Source organism: Leuresthes tenuis, unplaced genomic scaffold (assembly GCF_036924035.1).
Source record: "Leuresthes tenuis unplaced genomic scaffold, fLeuTen1.0.hap1 SCAF_5, whole genome shotgun sequence".
NCBI classification, from domain to species: domain Eukaryota; kingdom Metazoa; phylum Chordata; class Actinopteri; order Atheriniformes; family Atherinopsidae; genus Leuresthes; species Leuresthes tenuis.
This window is the reverse complement of record NW_027325359.1, coordinates 21,527,282-21,548,166: the sequence shown is the minus strand read 5'-3', so window position 1 is coordinate 21,548,166 and position 20,885 is coordinate 21,527,282. Positions and strand designations below refer to the sequence as shown.

General features: G+C 43.1%; 4 non-coding genes across 4 annotated transcripts; 1 reads left to right on the top strand and 3 right to left on the bottom strand.

Annotated features, from left to right (window-relative positions):
• The first annotated feature begins 2,474 nt into the window (after positions 1-2,474).
• On the top strand, positions 2,475-2,665 carry LOC140308009 (U2 spliceosomal RNA). The gene has a single exon (XR_011916023.1). It is a non-coding gene; the product is annotated as a U2 spliceosomal RNA (small nuclear RNA).
• A 10,058-nt stretch (positions 2,666-12,723) lies between these two features.
• LOC140308039 (U2 spliceosomal RNA) lies at positions 12,724-12,911 on the bottom strand. The gene has a single exon (XR_011916049.1). It is a non-coding gene; the product is annotated as a U2 spliceosomal RNA (small nuclear RNA).
• Positions 12,912-13,209: 298 nt separating this feature from the next.
• On the bottom strand, positions 13,210-13,321 carry LOC140307826 (U5 spliceosomal RNA). The gene has a single exon (XR_011915855.1). It is a non-coding gene; the product is annotated as a U5 spliceosomal RNA (small nuclear RNA).
• Positions 13,322-13,736: 415 nt separating this feature from the next.
• Positions 13,737-13,927, bottom strand: LOC140307908 (U2 spliceosomal RNA). The gene has a single exon (XR_011915930.1). It is a non-coding gene; the product is annotated as a U2 spliceosomal RNA (small nuclear RNA).
• Positions 13,928-20,885: the final 6,958 nt, after the last annotated feature.

Sequence of the window (20,885 nt, the reverse complement as noted above, 5' to 3'; positions counted from 1 at the left end):
GTCCAGCCATAATTACTGAAAAACGGGTAAGAAAAGGTAGTATTGCCAGACCATAAATGATCAAAACAGGGAGCGGAGGTGTTCCGCTGTAAGAAGGTGCTAATGTCCGACCATAATTGGTAAAAAGCGGGTAAGAAAAGGTTAAAATACCCGACTGTACACAATCAATAGCGGTAGCGGAGTTGTTTGGCTACTAAAAGGTGTGAAAGTCCGACCATGGTTTGTAAAAAGCGGGTAAGAAAAGGTGTGAATGCCGGACAATGTATGATCAAAAGAGGAAACAGAGGTTTTCGGCTGCAAGAAGGTCTAAATGTCCAACCGTAATTTGTAAAAACCGGGGAAGAAAAGGCTCGGAAGCCCGACTATACACCATCAAAAGCGGGTGCAGAGGGGTTCAGCTGCAAGAAGGTCTGAATGTCCATCAATAATTGCTAGTCTCTCAATGAGACTCAGAGTTGCTGGAGTCAGTTAATGCAAAGGTTTAATCTTGCAGCAAGTTCAAGAATGTATGTGTGAATGGGTGTATGTGTGCGAACGTGTGTGAGTTTGTGTGTGTGAGAGTTTAAAGAACCTGTTATCCACAGGCAGGCCTTAACTAGTATGGCACGGGTCCAGCCTGTCTCATCTTTTTTGGAAGGTCCAGCGCTCGGCCGTAACCCTTCTGTCTGTTTGGACTCTCACATACATTCGGTTAATCATAGAAAAACGAGAACAAAACTTTTTAGCCCCTTAAATTCATAAAACAGACATGGTGCAGTTATTTCCATTCTAGAAAATAAGAGTAATCACCACCATTCCTATAAATTCTGGATATTCTAACAATCTGAATCTTTTTTAAATGTTCGATGAAGCCCTTTGCTGTTCTGTTTAGAGACTGAGCTGATCATAAACCAAGTTTTGCTCTTGAACCAAGCTTCTAAACTCTTCACCTTTTTCATTTCTCAGTTAGTATTCACTTTAAAACTGATTAAAAGAAAAATTAAATGAATGCCTATCAACAAATGTGGGATCTAAACTCTAGTGCTTCCTCTAAAATAATTTCCTTTCTCAATTCAGAAATGTGTGTGTGTAAGTCACAACACCCGTGACACCAAAACGGCTTTCTTTTCTCTCTTTTCTCTACACTCTGCACTGTGAGCACACACAACAAATCAGAAAGGCTTTTTTCTCTCTTTTCTACATTATGGACTGTGGGGACACAAAACCGCTCTCTCTTTTTTTTTTTTTGATTGTGTGCCAGGGCGTTGTCTCACGTATTAGATTATGCTTAAGATACGAATGAGTTTATCAGTCACATCAGAATCCATACATACTGATCCTCCCGTAATAAAATGGTCGGATCTTATCAAACATACTTTGTTTCTTGTGACAAGTCAGCGAAACAGCGTATACACGTCAAGACACTGAATCAAGTTTGCCACAAGAACTCATAAGTTTGGCAGTATTGCTCTGCCGTCAGCAATCATACACCCATTTTATTTTCATGAGACATGTGCAGGCACCTGTTCATCTACTGTTCTATCACTATGAATTAGTTTATCTATTATCAATAAGGATACTTCTACAACTACTATCAAAGTATGTCCGGACTTCTTATGTTGTCAGTTGCTATATATGAATAAGTGGGTTGCTACTGAAAAGCATTAAGCATGTCACACAGCCCAAACATATAACATTTCAGGACACACCACACAGTTAACAACCACAGTGAAGCGTGTCAAAGCCCAAACATGTAACATTCAACAGGACACTTACACAACACATTCAAATCAAACAGTCAGACAACATACAAGAACCTATACCCCAGCCGGCATTGCTCCCTGCCTATTTTCCTACAACTCACTATGTGTGCGCACACCTTTATTCACAAACTCTTCAACTTATACTCTTTTACCGAAGCTGCTACAGCTCGATTGGCCAAATACCCTTAGATCCTATTTCGGTGAACTTGACATCTGCCTTGCATGTAACAGATTAGCGGTTTAGCAGTTTTAATTTAGTTTGAGTGAAGGAATTCATTTTATAGCAAAATCCGAAATCGTGAAGAACTCATGGAAGTAAGCTTATTCTCGGATTCCTGAATCTTTAGATTTGCTCTTTCTTTTACTGCAAAGTACAACGTTGAGCAGCACTAATGAGTTGTTTCTATTTTTGGCAGGCTTTACCTTTGCGGATGAAGCCCTTTCTGTCTGTGCAAAAGAAATCTTGTTACTGTGCAGAGTGACTTCTCTGAGTAGAGTCGCCTTACTTGTTGCGACTGTGCCAATGTTCGAAGCTGGAGTGCAAAGTTGTTGCTTGAATGGTGCTCGCTGGAGCGTGCGGTAGTGTAAAGTTATACCATTTAAAAGGGCTGAAGAGTGCTCAGTGCAGCGGGTGGGCGGAGGTGCAAAGTGAAACTATGGCCATAAAAAGAACACCGCTACAAGTGCGCATTGTGCCAGGAAGGGCCCTCGGACGTGAACCAGTGGACAGTTATCGCTTCTCGGCCTTTTGGCTAAGATCAAGTGTAGTATCTGTTCTTATTAGTTTAATGTCTGATGTGTCCTCTATGCGAGGACTACATATTAAATGGATTTGTATCAATAGGAGTTGAAAAAGGAGCTTGCTCCGTTCACTCCAAGCATCGACCCGGTACTGTAGTGCCCCTGGGAACGGTGCGCTCTCCTCTGCTCTTGTGAAAAAGCAAACAGCGGTGCAGGATGGAAGTTTCAGGGAGCCCAAGATGAAACTTTCTTTTAGTCTGCTGAGGAAAGAGAGTGAATGCGAAGTAGACTTTAACACAGTTCTGGGAGCGAGCCGAGTGCGGGCTAACCAGGAGAATTGCTTGAAAGAAACGCGACACCGAATGAGCGGTCAGAACAAAGCCTCAATACGGTGTTCCTGTGGTGTTTTTATAAAATGCGGTGAAAAAAAAGGTGTGAATGCCCCATAGAAAACTAAAAGGTGGAGCGGAAGTGTTCGGCTGCAAGAAGGTGTGAATGTCCGACTATATTTGGTGAAAAGCAGGTGAAGCAAGGTATGAATGCCCAACCTTACATCATCAAAAGCGAGATCAGAGGTTTTTGGCTGCAAGAAGGCCATAGTTTGCCAAAAGTGGGTAAGGTGCGAATGACCGACTAAATATCAACAAAAGTGGGGGCGGAGGTCTTCGGATGCAAGTGGGTGTGAATATCCCACCATAGAAGTATGGTGGAGAGGAAGCTGTGAATGGCCGACCATAGTTTGCAAAAAGCGGGTGAGAAAAGGTGCGAATGTCCAACCATACATGATCAAAACAGGGAGCGGAGGTGTTTGGCTGCGACAAGGTGTGAATGTCCACCCATAATTAATGAAAAGCGGGCAACAAGTAGGTTCGAATGCCCAACCATACATCATCAAAAGCAGGAGTGGATGTGTTCGGCTACAAGAAGGTTTGAATGTCCGAGCATAGTTTGTAAAAAGCGGGTAAGAAAAGGTTCGAATGCCTGAACATACATCATCAAAAGCAGGACTGGATGTGTTCGGCTACAAGAAGGTTTGAATGTCCGACCATAGTTGGTAAAAAGTGGGTATGAAAAGGTTCGAATGCCCAAAATTGGCTGAAAAAAACTGTGTTCGGCTGCAAAAAGGTGTGAATGTTTGACTAAAGTTTGTAAGACAAGGTTCGAATGCCTGACAATGTATGATCAAAAGCGGGAGCGGAGGTGTTCAGCTGCAAGAAGGTCTAAATGTCCATCATTAATTGCTAGAAAACATGAAAGAAAATTTTCGAAAATCAATCTGCATATGATCATAAGTGGGAGAAGAGGTGTTCAGCTGCAAGAAGGTGTGAATGTCCTACCATAATTGCTGAAAAATGTGTTAGAAACGGTAGGAATGCCGGACCATACATCATCAAAAGCTAGAGAGGTGGTGTTCGGCTGCAAGTAGGTGTGAATGTCTGACTAAAGTTCAAATATATTAACAAAAGCGGGAGGAGAGGTCTTCGGATGAGTGGTTGAGAATTTCCAACCATAATCTATAAAATGCGGTGAAAAAAAGGTGTGATAGAAACCTAAAAGGTGGAGCGGAAGTGTTCGGCTGCAAGAAGGTGTGAATGTCCGTCTATAGTTGGTGAAAAGCAGGAAAAGCAAGGTCTGAATGCCCAATCTTACATCATCAAAAGCGAGATCAGAGGTGTTTGGCTGCAAGAAAACGGGTAAGGTGTGAATGACCGACTAAATATCAACAAAAGTGGGGGCGGAGGTCTTCGGATGCAAGTGGGTGTGAATATCCCACCATACAAGTATGGTGGAGAGGAAGCTGTGAATGTCCGACCATGGTTTGTAAAACGCGGGTAAGACAAGGTGCGAATGTCCGACAATGTATGATCAAAAGAGGGAGCGGAGGTGTTCGGCTGCAAGGTCTGAATTTCCAACCATAATTTGTAAACACCGTTGAAGAAAAGCCTCGAAAGCCCGACTATACACCATCAAAAGCGGGAGCAGAGGTGTTCAGCTGCAAGAAGGTCTGAATGTCCACCAATAATTACTGAAAAATGGGTAAGAAAAGGTGTGAATGCCCAACTATACATCATCAAAAGCAGAAGTGGATGTGTTCGGCCACAAGAAGGTTTGAATGTCCGACCATAGTTTGTAAAAGGCGGGTAAGAAAAGGTTTGAATGCCCGAACATACACAATCAAAAGAGGGAGCGGAGGTGTTTCGCTGCAAGAAGGTGTGAATGTCCGAGCATAGTTTGTAAAAAGTGGGTAAGAAAAGGTTCGAATGCCCGAACATACACCATCACAAAAGCGGAAGCCGAGGTGTTCGGCTGCAAGTAGGTGTGAATGTCAGATCATAATTTTCAAAAAGCTGATGAGAAAGGTGTGAATGACCGACAATAATTGCTGAAAAATGTGTTAGAAAAGGTAAGAATGCCGGACCATTCATCATCAAAAGCGGGAGAAGAGGTGTTCGGCTGCAAGAAGCTGTGAATGTCCAGCCATAATTACTGAAAAACGGGTAAGAAAAGGTAGTATTGCCAGACCATAAATGATCAAAACAGGGAGCGGAGGTGTTCCGCTGTAAGAAGGTGCTAATGTCCGACCATAATTGGTAAAAAGCGGGTAAGAAAAGGTTAAAATACCCGACTGTACACAATCAATAGCGGTAGCGGAGTTGTTTGGCTACTAAAAGGTGTGAAAGTCCGACCATGGTTTGTAAAAAGCGGGTAAGAAAAGGTGTGAATGCCGGACAATGTATGATCAAAAGAGGAAACAGAGGTTTTCGGCTGCAAGAAGGTCTAAATGTCCAACCGTAATTTGTAAAAACCGGGGAAGAAAAGGCTCGGAAGCCCGACTATACACCATCAAAAGCGGGTGCAGAGGGGTTCAGCTGCAAGAAGGTCTGAATGTCCATCAATAATTGCTAGAAAACATGAAAAAAAATTTTCGAATATCCAACCGCACATGATCATAAGTGGGAGAGGAGGTGTTCAGCTGCAACAAGGTGTGAATGTCCACCCATAATTCCTCAAAAATGGGTAAAAAAAAAGGTGCGAATGCCCAACATACATCATCAAAAGCAGGACTGGATGTGTTCGGCTACAAGAAGGTTTGAATGTCCGAACATAGTTTGTAAAAAGCGGGTAAGAAAAGGTTCGAATGCCCGAACATACACCATCAAAAGAGGGAGCGGAGGTGTTCCGCCATAAGAAGGTGTGAATGTCCGACCATAGTTGGTAAAAAGCGGGTAAGAAAAGGTTAAAATACCCGACTGTACACAATCAATAGCGGGAGCGAATGTGTTCGGCTACAAGAAGGTGTGAAAGTCCGACCATGTTTTGTAAATAGCGGGTAAGAAAAGGTGCGAATGCCCGACAATGTATGATCAAAAGAGGGAGCGGAGGTTTTCGGCTAAAAGAAGGTCTGAATGTCCAACCATAATTTGTAAAAACCGGGGAAGAAAAGGCTCGAAAGCCCGACTATACACCATCAAAAGCGGGTGCAGAGGGGTTCAGCTGCAAGAAGGTCTGAATGTCCATCAATAATTGCTAGAAAACATGAAAGAAAATTTTCGAATATCAAACCGCACATGATCATAAGTGGGAGCGGAGGTGTTCAGCTGCAAGAAGGTGTGAATGTCCACCCATAATTCCTCAAAAATGGGTAAAAAAAATGGTGCGAATGCCCAACCATACATCATCAAAAGCAGGACTGGATGTGTTCGGCTACAAGAAGGTTTGAATGTCCGAGCATAGTTTGTAAAAAGCGGGTAAGAAAAGGTTCGAATGCCCGAACATACACCATCAAAAGAGGGAGCGGAGGTGTTCCGCCATAAGAAGGTGTGAATGTCCGACCGTAGTTGGTAAAAAGCGGGTAAGAAAAGGTTAAAATACCCGACTGTACACAATCAATAGCGGGAAGGGATGTGTTCGGCTACAAGAAGGTGTGAAAGTCCGACCATGTTTTGTAAAAAGCGTTTAAGAAAAGGTGCAAATATCCGACAATGTATGATCAAAAGAGGGAGCGGAGGTTTTCGGCTGCAAGAAGGTCTGAATGTCCAACCATAATTTGTAAAAACCGGGGAAGAAAAGGCTCGAAAGCCCGACTATACACCATCAAAAGCGGGAGCAGAGGTGTTCAGCTGCAAGAAGGTCTCAATGTCCATCAATAATTGCTAAAAAACATGAAAGAAAATTTTCGAATATCAAACCGCACATGATCATATGCGAGAGAGGAGGTGTTCAGCTGCAAGAAGGTGTGAATGTCAACCCATAATTCCTGAAAAATGGGTAAAAAAAGGTGCGAATGCCCAACCATACATCATCAAAAGCCGGTGTGAATGTCAGATCATAATTTGCAAAAACCTGATGAGAAATGGTGAGAATGCCTGACTATACACCATCAAATGCGGGAGCGGAGGTGTTCGGCTGTGAGTAGGTGTGAATGTCCGACCATACTTGCTGAAAAATATGACAAAGCAGTTTTCACTTGGTTCTAGTGAAGGAATTCATTTTATATCAAAATCCGAAATTGTGTAGAACTCGTGGAAATAAGTTTATTCTTTGATTCCTAAAGGTTTAATGTTGTTCTTTGGTATACTGCAAAGTAATACTTTCTATTTTGTTGAAACCGATTCAGACATAGATGAATATGAAGGACAAAGCAGTTTTAACTTGGTTTGAGTGAAGGAATTCATTTTATATCAAAATCCGAAATTGTGTAGAACTTGTCAATCGACGCTTATTCTCGGATTCCTGAAAAGGTTTAGAGTTGTTCTTTCCTATCCTGCAAAGTACAACGTTCTTTTTTTGTTTAAAGCTATTTAGACATGGATAAATATGAAGGACAAAGCAGTTCCTTCTGTGGGTACAGTAGCTCCCGGAATATGGTGACTGCAGGCCCTGAGCCTGGTGGACATAAGGCCCTCCTGCCCTGTGTTGGGTCCCTGGTTGCGGGGATGCCTATTGCAGCCAGTCTCTGGCTGCCCTCTCCGGGGTGGGAGGGACCAGGCGGATGAATTAATTATTCTGCTAGTTTATATATTTTAAACATAAACAATAAACATTTATAAAACTTCCCTTGGCAAGGCAAATCTGTTTGGCATAAAAGGTATGCAGACTACAATTCTGCTGCCATAATGCACAACTCTGGATTTTGATATAAAATGAATTCCTTCACTCAAACCAAGTTAAAACTGCTTTGTCCTTCATATTTATCCATGTCATAATAGCTTTAAAGAAAAAAAGAACGTTGTACTTTGCAGGATAGGAAATAACAACACTAAACCTTTAGGAATCCGAGAATAATCTTATTTTCACGAGTTCTACACAATTTCGGATTTTGATATAAAATGAATTCCTTCACTCAAACCAAGTTAAAACTGCTTTGTCCTTCTTATTTATCCATGTCTAAATAGCTTTAAACAAAAAAAGAACGTTGTGCTTTGCAAGATAGGAAAGAACAACTCTAAACCTTTTCAGGAATCCGAGAATATGCGTCGATTGACGAGTTCTACACAATTTCGGATTTTGATATAAAATGAATTCCTTCACTCAAACCAAGTTAAATTTGCTTTGTCCTTCATATTTATCCATGTCTGATTAGGTTTCAACAAAAAAGAAAGTATTACTTTGCAGTATACCAAAGAACAACACTAAACCTTTAGGAATCCGAAAATAAGCTTCTTATCACCAGTTCTACACAATTTCGGATTTTGATATAAAATGAATTCCTTCACTCAAACCAAGTTAAAACTGCTTTGTCCTTAATATTTATCCATGTCTGAATAGGTTTCAACAAAAAAGAAAGTATTACTTTGCAGTATACCAAAGAACAACACTAAACCTTTAGGAATCCGAGAATAAGCTTCTTGTCACCAGTTCTACACAATTTCGGATTTTGATATAAAATGAATTCCTTCACTCAAACCAAGTTAAAACTGCTTTGTCCTTCATATTTACCCATGTCTAAATAGCTTTAAACAAAAAAGAACGTAGTACTTTGCAGGATAGGAAAGAACAACACTAATTTTTTTCATGAATCCGATAATAAGCTTCTTTTCACGAGTTCTACACAATTCCGGATTTTGATATTAAATGAATTCCTTCACTCAAACCAAGTTAAAACTGCTTTGTCCTTAATATTTATCCATGTCTGAATAGGTTTCAACAAAATAGAAAGTATTACTTTGCAGTATACCAAAGAACAACACTAAACCTTTAGGAATCCGAGAATAAACTTATTTCCACGAGTTCTACACAATTTCGGATTTTGATATAAAATGAATTCCTTCACTCAAACCAAGTGAAAACTGCTTTGTCATATTTTTCAGCAAGTATGGTCGGACATTCACACCTACTCACAGCTGAACACCTCCGCTCCCGCATTTGATGGTGTATAGTCGGGCATTCTCACCATTTCTCATCAGGTTTTTAAATTATGATCTGACATTCACACCTGCTTTTGATGTTGTATGGTTGGGCATTCGCACCTTTTTTTATCCATTTTTCAGGAATTATGGGTGGACATTCACACCTTCTTGCAGCTGAACACCTCCTCTCCCGCATATGATTGTGTGCGGTTTGATATTCAAAAAATTTTCTTTCATGTTTTCTAGCAATTATTGATGGACATTGAGACCTTCTTGCAGCTGAACACCTCTGCTCCCGCTTTTGATGGTGTATAGTCGGGCTTTCGAGCCTTTTCTTCCCCGGTATTTACAAATTATGGTTGGACATTTAGACCTTCTTGCAGCCGAAAACCTCCGTTCCCTCTTTTGATCATACATTGTCCGGCATTCGCACCTTTTCTTACCCGCTTTTTACAAACCATGGTCGGACTTTCACACCTTTTAGTAGCCAAACAACTCCGCTCCCGCTATTGATTGTGTACAGTCGGGTATTTTAACGTTTTCTTACCCGCTTTTTACCAATTATGGTCGGACATTCACACCTTCTTACAGCGGAACACCTCCGCTCCCTGTTTTGATCATTTATGGTCTGGCAATACTACCTTTTCTTACCCATTTTTGAGTAATTATGGCTGGACATTCACAGCTTCTTGCAGCCGAACACCTCTTCTCCTGCTTTTGATGATGAATGGTCCGGCATTCTTACCTTTTCTAACACATTTTTCAGCAATTATTGTCGGTCATTCACACCTTTCTCATCAGCTTTTTGCAAATTATGATCTGACATTCACACCTACTTGCAGCTGAACACCTCGGCTTCCGCTTTTGATGGTGTATGTTTTGGCATTCGAACCTTTTCTTACCCGCTTTTTACAAACCATGGTCGGACTTTCACACCTTCTTTTAGCCGAACAACTCCGCTCCCGCTATTGATTGTGTAGAGTCGGGTATTTTAACCTTTTCTTACCCGCTTTTTACCAACTATGGTCGGACATTCACACATTCTTGCAGCGAAACACCTCCGCTCCCTCTTTTGATTGTGTATGTTTGGTCATTCGAACCTTTTCTTACCCGCCTTTTACAAACTATGGTCGGACATTCAAACCTTCTTGTGGCCGAACACTTCCACTTCTGCTTTTGATGATGTATAGTTGGGCATTCACACCTTTTCTTACCCATTTTTCAGTAATTATTGGTGGACATTCAGACCTTCTTGCAGCTGAACACCTCCGCTCCCGCTTTTGATGGTGTATAGTCAGGCTTTCGAGGCTTTTCTTCAACGGTGTTTACAAATTATGGTTGGAAATTCAGACCTTGCAGCCGAACAACTCCGCTCCCTCTTTTGATCATACATTGTCGGGTATTCGCACCTTGTCTTACCCGCGTTTTACAAACCATGGTCGGACTTTCACACCTTCTTGTAGCCGAACAACTCCGCTCCCGCTATTGATTGTGTACAGTCGGGTTTTTTAACCTTTTCTTAACCGCTTTTTACCAACTATGGTCGGACATTCGCAGCATCTTACAGCGGAACACCTCCGCTCCCTCTTTTGATGGTGTATGTTCGGGCATTCGAAGTTTTTCTTACCCACTTTTTACAAACTATGGTCGGACATTCAAACCTTCTTGTAGCAGAACACATCCACTTCTTCTTTTGATGATGTATGGTTGGGCATTCGCACCTTTTGTTACCCATTTTTCAGGAATTATTGGTGGACATTCACACCTACTTGCAGTCGAACAGCTCTGCTCCCACTTTTGATTATGTTTGGTTGGATATTCGAACCTTTTCTTAACTGCTTTTTACAAACTTTGGTCGGATGTTCACACCTTCTTGCAGCCGAACACCTCCGCTTCCTCTTTTGATGGTATATATTCGGGCATTCGCACCTTTTCTTACCCGCTTTTTACAAACTATGGTCGGACATTCAAACCTTCTTGTAGCCGAAAACCTCCACTCCCTCTTTTGATCATACTTTGTCGGGCATTCGCACCTTTTCTTACCCGCTTTTTACAAACTATGCTCGGACATTCAAACCTTCTTGTAGCCAAACACATCCACTCCTGCTTTTGTTGATGTATGGTTGGGCATTCGAACCTACTTGTTGCCCGCTTTTCATTAATTATGGGTGGACATTCACACCTTGTCGCAGCCAAACACCTCCGCTCCCTGTTTTGATCATGTATGGTTGGACATTCGCACCTTTTCTCACCCGCTTTTTGCAAACTATGGTCGGTCATTCACAGCTTCCTCTCCACCATACTTGTATGGTGGGATATTCACACCCACTTGCATCCGAAGATCTCCGCCCCCACTTTTGTTGATATTTAGTCGGTCATTCACACCTTACCCGTTTTCTTGCCGCCAAACACCTCTGATCTCACTTTTGATGATGTAAGATTGGGCATTCAGACCTTGCTTTTCCTGCTTTTCACCAACTATAGATGGACATTCACACCTTCTTGCAGCCGAACACTTCCGCTCCACCTTTTAGGTTTCTATCACACCTTTTTTTTCACCGCATTTTATAGATTATGGTCGGAAATTCTCAACCACTCATCCGAAGACCTCTCCTCCCGCTTTTGTTAATATATTTGAACTTTAGTCAGACATTCACACCTACTTGCCGCCGAACACCACCTCTCTAGCTTTTGATGATGTATGGTCCGGCATTCTTACCGTTTCTAACACATTTTTCAGCAATTATGGTAGGACATTCACACCTTCTTGCAGCTGAACACCTCCTCTCCCACTTATGATCATGTGCGGATTGATTTTCGAAAATTTTCTTTCATGTTTTCTAGCAATTAATGATGGACATTTAGACCTTCTTGCAGCTGAACACCTCCGCTCCCGCTTTTGATCATACATTGTCAGGCATTCGCACCTTGTCTTACCCGCTTTTTACAAACTTTAGTCAAACATTCACACCTTTTTGCAGCCGAACACAGTTTTTTGCAGCCGAATTTGGGCATTCGAACCTTTTCATACCCACTTTTTACCAAATATGGTCGGACATTCACACAGTCTTACAGCGGAACACCTCCGCTCCCTCTTTTGATGGTGTATGTTCGGGCATTCGAACCTTTTCTTACCCGCTTTTTACAAACTATGCTCAGACATACAAACCTTCTTGTAGCCGAACACATCCACTCCTGCTTTTGATGATGTATGGTTGGGCATTCGAACCTACTTGTTGCCCGCTTTTCATTAATTATGGGTGGACATTCACACCTTGTCGCAGCCAAACACCTCCGCTCCCTGTTTTGATCATGTATGGTTGGACATTCGCACCTTTTCTCACCCGCTTTTTGCAAACTATGGTCGGCCATTCACAGCTTCCTCTCCACCATACTTGTATGGTGGGATATTCACACCCACTTGCATCCGAAGACCTCCGCCCTCACTTTTGTTGATATTTAGTCGGTCATTCGCACCTTACCCGCTTTTGGCAAACTATCGCCTTCTTGCAGCCAAAAACCTCTGATCTCGCTTTTGATGATGTAAGGTTGGGCATTCAGACCTTGCTTCACCTGCTTTTCACCAAATATAGTCGGACATTCACACCTTCTTGCAGCCGAACACTTCCGCTCCACCTTTTAGTTTTCTCTGGGGCATTCACACCTTTTTTTTCAACGCATTTTATAAAAACACCACAGGAACACCGTATTGAGGCTTTGTTCTGACCGCTCATTCGGTTCGCGTTTCTTTCAAGCAATTCTCCTGGTTAGCCCGCACTCGGCTCGCTCCCAGAGCCGTGTTAAAGTCTACTTCGCATTCACTCTCTTTTCTCAGCAGACTAAAAGAAACTTCCATCCTGCACCGCTGTTTGCTTTTTCACAAGAGCAGAGGAGAGCGCACCGTTCCCAGCGGCACTGCAGTACCGGGTCGATGCTTGGAGTGAACGGAGCAAGCTCCTTTTTCAAATCCTATTGATAAAAATCCATTTAATATGTAGTCCTTGCATAGACATATCACATATTAAACTGATAAAAACAGATACTACACTTGATCTTAGCCAAAAGGCCGAGAAGCAATATCTGTCCACTGGTTCACGTCCGAGGGCCCTTCCTGGCACAATGCGCACTTGTAGCGGTGTTCTTTTTATGGCCATAGTGTCACTTTGCACCTCCACCCACCCGCTGCACTGAGCACTCTTCAACCCTTTTAAATGGTATAACTTTACACTACCGCACGCTCCAGCGAGCACCATTCAAGCAACAACTTTGCACTCCAGCTTTGAACATCGGCACAGTCGCAACAAGTAAGGCGACTCTACTCAGAGAAGTCACTCTGCACAGTAACAAGATTTCTTTTGCACAGACAGAAAGGGCTTCACCCGCAAAGGTAAAGCCTGCCAAAAATAGAAACAATTCATTAGTGCTGCTCTCCACGGAAGTCTTTAGTAAAAGGCGAAAGACGTACATTATGAAGAGAAACCAGAGTACGATTATCCATCACTGCGGGAGCAGGGCATCAGGCTAGTTGGCATAGCCACCTTCCCCATGGTGAGCTTTGCTTGGTTGAGACGCTTGCCCCCCCCCCCCCCTTGCTCCTCGGCTGACCAAGTAGGAACAATCGGGCCCTATTCGATGGCTGCCTTGTCTTTTACTCTGTGCAAAAGACAAGGCAGCCACAAACAACATGGGAACACCGTATTGAGGCTTTGTTCTGACCGCTCATTCGGTGTCGCGTTTCTTTCAAGCAATTCTCCCGGTTAGCCCGCACTCGGCTCGCTCCCAGAGCCGTGTTAAAGTCTGCTTCGCATTCACTCTCTTTTCTCAGCAGATTAAAAGAAAGTTTCATCTTGGGCTCCCTGAAACTTCCATCCTGCACCACTGTTTGCTTTTACACAAGAGCAGAGGAGAGCGCACCGTTCCCAGCGGTACTGGAGTACCGGGTCGATGCTTGGAGTGAACGGAGCAAGCTCCTTTTTCAACTCCTATTGATAAAAATCCATTTAATATGTAGTCCTCGCATAGAGGACATATCAGACATTAAACTGATAAGAACAGATACTACACTTGATCTTAGCCAAAAGGCCGAGAAGCGATAACTGTCCACTGGTTCACGTCCGAGGGCCCTTCCTGGCACAATGGGCACTTGTAGCAGTGTTCTTTTTATGGCCATAGTGTCACTTTGCACCTCCGCCCACCCGCTGCACTGAGCTCTCTTCAGCCCTTTTAAATGGTATAACTTTACACTACCGCATGCTCCAGCGAGCACCATTCAAGCAACAACTTTGCACTCCAGCTTCGAACATCGGCACAGTCGCAACAAGTAAGGCGACTCTACTCAGAGAAGTCACTCTGCACAGTAACAAGATTTCTTTTGCACAGACAGAAAGGGCTTCATCCACAAAGGTAAAGCCTGCCAAAAATAGAAACAACTCATTAGTGCTGCTCAACGTTGTACTTTGCAGTAAAAGAAAGAGCAAATCTAAAGTTTCAGGAATCCGAGAATAAGCTTACTTTCTTCTTTCTTCTTCACGATTTAGGATTTTTCTATAAAATGAATTCCTTCACTCAAACTAAATTAAAACTGCTAAACCGCTAATCTGTTAAATGCAAGGCAGATGTCAAATTCACCGAAATAGGATCTAAGGGTATTTGGCCAATCGAGCTGTAGCAGCTTCGGTAAAAGAGTATAAGTTGAAGAGTTTGTGAATAAAGGTGTGCGCACACATAGTGAGTTGTAGGAAAATAGGCAGGGAGCAATGCCGGCTGGGGTATATGTTCTTGTATGTTGTCTGACTGTTTGATTTGAATATGTTGTGTAAGTGTCCTGTTGAATGTTACATGTTTGGGCTTTGACACGCTTCACTGTGGTTGTTAACTGTGTGGTGTGTCCTGAAATGTTATATGTTTGGGCTGTGTGACATGCTTAATGCTTTTCAGTAGCAACCCACTTATTCATATATAGCAACTGACAACATAAGAAGTCCGGACATCTTTGATAGTAGTTGTAGAAGTATCCTTATTGATAATAGATAAACTAATTCATAGTGATAGAACAGTAGATGAAGAGGTGCCTGCACATGTCTCATGAAAATAAAATGGGTGTATGATTGCTGACGGCAGAGCAATACTGCCAAACTTATGAGTTCTTGTGGCAAACTTGATTCAGTGTCTTGACGTGTATACGCTGTTTCGCTGACTTGTCACAAGAAACAAAGTGTGTTTGATAAGATCCGACCATTTTATTACGGGAGGATCAGTATGTATGGATTCTGATGTGACTGATAAACCCATTCGTATCTTAAGCATAATCTAATACGTGAGACAACGCCCTGGCACACAATCAAAAAAAAAAAAAGAGAGAGCGGTTTTGTGTCCCCACAGTCCATAATGTAGAAAAGAGAGAAAAAAGCCTTTCTGATTTGGTGTGTGTGCTCACAGTGCAGAGTGTAGAGAAAAGAGAGAAAAGAAAGCCGTTTTGGTGTCACGGGAGTTGTGACTTAAACACACACATTTCTGAATTGAGAAAGGAAATTATTTTAGAGGAAGCACTAGAGTTTAGATCCCACATTTGTTGATAGGCATTCATTTAATTTTTCTTTTAATCAGTTTTAAAGTGAATACTAACTGAGAAATGAAAAAGGTGAAGAGTTTAGAAGCTTGGTTCAAGAGCAAAACTTGGTTTATGATCAGCTGAGTCTCTAAACAGAACAGCAAAGGGCTTCATCGAACATTTAAAAAAGATTCAGATTGTTAGAATATCCAGAATTTATAGAAATGGTGGTGATTACTCTTATTTTCTAGAATGGAAATAACTGCACCATGTCTGTTTTATGAATTTAAGGGGCTAAAAAGTTTTGTTCTCGTTTTTCTATGATTAACCGAATGTATGTGAGAGTCCAAACAGACAGAAGGGTTACGGCCGAGCGCTGGACCTTCCAAAAAAGATGAGACAGGCTGGACCCGTGCCATACTAGTTAAGACCTGCCTGTGGATAACAGGTTCTTTAAACTCTCACAAACTCACACACGTTCGCACACATACACCCATACACACACACATTCTTGAACTTGCTGCAAGATTAAACCTTTGCATTAACTGACTCCAGCAACTCTGAGTCTCATTGAGAGACTTTTCTCAACAATTGGGTCCTCAAACCAGATCTCAACGTTTTTTCCGCTGTCCAGGGTCGGAGCTGAAACCGTGCACGGGGGAGTCCAGTACTCCTAATGAAAGACCCCCTGCTGAATTGCGGTAATTAGGGGCCAGTGTCCACTGAAAGGGGGAAAAAGGGACGAGATCGTACTTTTGAATCAATGGCCAGAAGCCATTGGCAGTGCAGGCATCAACAATAATGGTGTTATTTCACCCATTAACACTTAAGGTACCTCATGCAGTGGCTGTGATATGGTTACTTAACAAAATATCTTTACCAGACATCTCTCCTACATAACAGTTCTTCTTTCACAGCCACACCTTGTTGTCGAGAGATGTGCTACACTTAATCCATCCACACTGCTACCTACCCCACAGATGGAAAGCCTCATGATTGCATGTCAGAAATAACCATCAGTGTTTTACCCAGGCCAGACTTAACTGATATACGTTATGAAAATGCAGAAATAACTATATTTATTCAACAGGTCAAGCAAAAAACCCTGATGGCACAAATGCTACAGGATTTACAGTAGTAACAAAAACTGAAGTTTTCTTAAAACAACCACTACCAAAAAATTACTCTTTTCAAGCGGTCGAATTGGTAGCTTTAACTGAAGCTTGTAAATTAAATAACAAAAAGGTTGTTAACGTTTACACTGACAGTCAGTATGCTAAGTGTGACCAAATTTCATCTGCAGAGGCAAAAGTTTGCAAAGCATGGAGATCTGTGAGGGAGTCTTCTGCCTGCAAAGAGAGGGAAGCGAAAACAGGAAAAGATTTAGCTGCTTGCTTAGCTGCAGCATCAGCTCTGGCATTGCCACAAGCAACAGGATCGTCTGAGTTAGTGTGAGCCGCACACTTACAGACCGAGATTGCTGTAGGCAAAAGGATCGCATCAAGAAGATCAGAAACCTGCTTGGAGTTCAGAATAGTTTTACCATCTGATTTAAGGAAATGCCTGTGTTTCCACAGCGCACCAAAGTCATGAACAACACCAAAAGCATATCTGGAATCTGTGTAAATAGTGACTTACCAGCTGCCAACTTACAAGCTTCAGTAAGTGCAATAAGCTCAGTAGTTTGAGCAGAGAAATGTTTAGGAAGAGAACCAGACAACAAAGTGTCATGTGAAGAACATACTGCAAACCAAACACAGTTAATACCTGTGGCTGGATCACGCAAAGCTGATCCATCTACAAAAAGAATCATGTCAGAGTTTGGAAGAGGAGTCTCTAAAAGATCAGGTCGGGGTGTACAAACTTGTTCCAAAACAGCTTCACAGTCATGAGGCTCCCCATCCTCAGGAGTTGGAAGCAAAGTAGCAGGATTCAGAACAGTACAACGTTTAACAGTGACATTTGGCATATCACAGAGGTGTATCTGAGCCAACGAGCAGTTGAAAGATGTGAAGTTTTCTGCTCGAGAAGAATAAAGGCAACAGCATGAGGAACCAAAACAGTCAAATTAGCGTAGCCCACAATATCTTGGGAGGCCAGGACAGCTTTCTCTGCAGCTGCAACAGCACGAAGACAACCAGGCAGGCCTGCAGCCACAGAGTCCAGTTTTGCTGAGAAATGAGCCACTGGCCTTTGCCTGCCCCATGTTCCTGCATAAGAACAGATGTCATACAACCATGCTTCTCATCAACTGCCTGTATGAAAGGTTTATGAGGATCTGGAATGCCAAGTGTTGGTGCTGTTTGAAGAGCCAGCTTAAGCTGACTAAAGGCTGATTCAGCCTCAGGAGTCCATGGAACACGATCAGCTGACTGGAGGCCTTTACCATGGATAAGAGCACCTAAGAGAGCTTCGAGAAAAGAGTAGTTAGGAATAAAGTTCCTGCAGTAAGATGTTATACCTAAGAATGACATAAGCTGTTTTTTAGTAACCGGTTTAGGAATGATCTGAACTGCAGCAACACGTTTAGGAGAAAGTGAGCGCCCATCCTTAGAAATCACATGACCCAAAAAGGTGACTTCGTCCTGTACAAACTGTAAATTAGAAAGGCTGGCTTTATGGCCATAAGAAGGAAGATGTTTCAACAGATTCACTGTCTTTTTCACACTGTTGTTTAGATGGACTACATAAAAGGATGTCATCCACATACTGCAAAAGAGCAGAGCCTGTGGTTGATTGAAGTTAATCCAGACTAGCTTTGAGGGCAGCATTGTAAATAGTGGGACTTTCACAGTACCCCTGGCATAACCGGGTAAAAGTCCAAGATCTCCCTTCAAACTAAAAAGCAAACCAAAATGGGCTATCAGGGTGCACTGGCGACAAGTCAACCACTGAGAAAAACTGTGCATCTGATGTAATTTGAGACAAAATAGTGTGTGGGTTGGGCACAGTAGGAGCATGTGGCTGAACTGCAGCATTCACCGCTTGGAGGTCCTGTACAAAACGCCATTCATCTGGCTGGCCAGCATCTTTAATCTTTTTAACAGGAAACAATGGAGTAAGCACAGGTGAATTTTCAAAAGGAACAATAACGCCTGTTTTCTGAAAAGATTGAAAAACAGGTTTAATCCCTTTAATTGCTTCAGGCTTAAAAGGGTATTGTTTTTTACATGGACAAAAGTCTGATTTAGGGGTGACAATTACTGGTTCACAGCCTTTTATCAACCCCACATCATATTTGCTCTTAGCCCAAAGATCATTGGGCACTTCAGCCAACATGGGTATCGAAGACAAATCTGTTTCAGATAAAAAACATGCTTCAAAATGTGATTCTGTGGTAGGAATTAAGTCCACAGTTCTTTGACAATGCATTGTACTCAAAAATGTTTTTTTGTACGCTGACAATCGTTCAGAAAACATCAAATTTGGATCAGCAGGTGAAACGGTCCACTCCATTTCTCTCTGACATGTAGCAACAAACTCTCCCACACCTTGTCACTGCCAGTGTGTACGTTTGGCCAAGGAAATGTGAGGGCGAGTACCACAAACATTAAAAAAATCGAAGTGCTCTGGAGTGAGCGACACAGCCAATAAAGTAGGCGCACATATTTTTTCACTTCTTCTCATAGTCATTGTCAGGCCCCAAAGAAATGTGTGATGTGCAGTGCAAATCAGTAGGTTGCATGAAATCAGAAAGGGGTGAAACTAACGCTTTTGCTTCTTCCACTAGTTGTTGTGAAAAAGGAGAGCTGGGAAGTTTCCACTCATAAGCATATGTAAGTGCCGATGAATCAAACTGCACTGCTGTGAAAACTTTGTCAGACTGTAACATAACCTTAACACCCTCTGGTGTAGAAGTTAAAATAATGCCTAATTTACACATGAGATCACAGCCCATCAGGTTAATGGGACACAACTCTGATAACAAAAATGAGTGTTTGAAGGAGAGCTCATCGGGAGTGACAACACGCAATGGGCATTGTCATTTTCTCCTTCACAACCTGGCCTGATGCAGACATAGAGTAAACGTGGTTTCCACTTAACTTTGGAGGACAATCAAACTCCCCTGACGTCACTACTGATGAACATAATTTCCTATATTCTGAGAGAAATATCTTTGCTCTAGGACGGAAATAGCATGCAAAACTTTACTACGTGAATCACAGTCGGCAAGCGTTTCTTCACTACACAGAGCAGGAAAAATGTGTGAGTGTGTTTATGCTATCACCCATTAGTGGAGGCTCCGCTGCCGCGTGACGTCCAGAACCTGCCTCCCACCCTCAGTCAGCCTTTTGCCCAATTTCATCACTTTTCAGCTGTGGACAGTCCTTCTTCCAGTGTCCAGTCTGGCCACAGTAAAAACAAATATTCGGATCATAGCTCTGGCGTGGCCCATTTCGACCTCCTCTCCCACATGTCCACGTCTTCGACTTCGGCCTCGTCCTCTGTTTACACACACTGCGTAATACATGGTCATGGCTGCCAAATGCAGCTCCTTTTCACACTTGTCCCTTTTGGTTGTCTTACGCGTCTCAACTTGGTTATGAGCATGGCGAGCATATCGGCGAACGTCAGCCAAACGAGGACCCTCACACCATCCCACGTAAATGTTCTTTACTTCAGTGGCGACATCTGGCATGAGGCCTTTAATTATTGCATCGCAAACTGTGGCCTTCTCTCAGCCAAACACCTCTGATCTCGCTTTTCATGATGTAAGTTCCTGCGTATGCTGCCGCTTACCTGGATGACGTCATCATCCATAGCAACAGCTGGGCGGAGCATGTTCAGCAGATGGCGGCAGTGCTGGAGTCACGGGGCTCACGGCCAAACCAAAGAAGTGTGCAGTTGGATGGAGGGAGGTACGGTATCTGGGGTACCACTTGGGCGGCGGACAGGTGCGTCCACAGGTAGACAAGACAGCAGCGATTGCAGCCTGCCCAAAACCTAAGACCAAGAAAGAGGTGAGGCGGTTTTTGGGGCTGGCCGGATATTACCGGCGATTTATTCCCAACTTCGCGGAGCTGACCAGCCCTTTGACCAACCTTACCCGAAAAGGTGCCTCTGATCCGGTCCGGTGGACGAAGCAGTGCCAGGTGTCACTTGAGAGGGTAAAGCAGACCCTCTGTGGGGAGCCTCTTCTCCACACACCTAACTCCTCTCTCCCATTTGTCCTGCAGACTGATGCATCGGGAAGGGGGTTGGGGGCTGTTCTGTCCCAGCAGGTGCGGGGCGTTGACCACCCAGTGCTTTACATCAGCCAGAAACTATCCGAGAGGGAGACCAGATACAACACGGTGGAGAGGGAGTGCCTGGCCATCCGTGGGTGGTCGGCGCTCTGCGGTATTACTTGCTGGGGCGCCCATTCACCCTTTGCTCGGACCTTGCTCCCCTCCAGTGGCTCCACCGAATGAAAAATGTCAATGCACGGATCACCCGCTGGTATCTGGCACTACAGCCTTTTAAATTCAAAGTGGTCCATAGGCCGGGGGCACAGATGGCTGT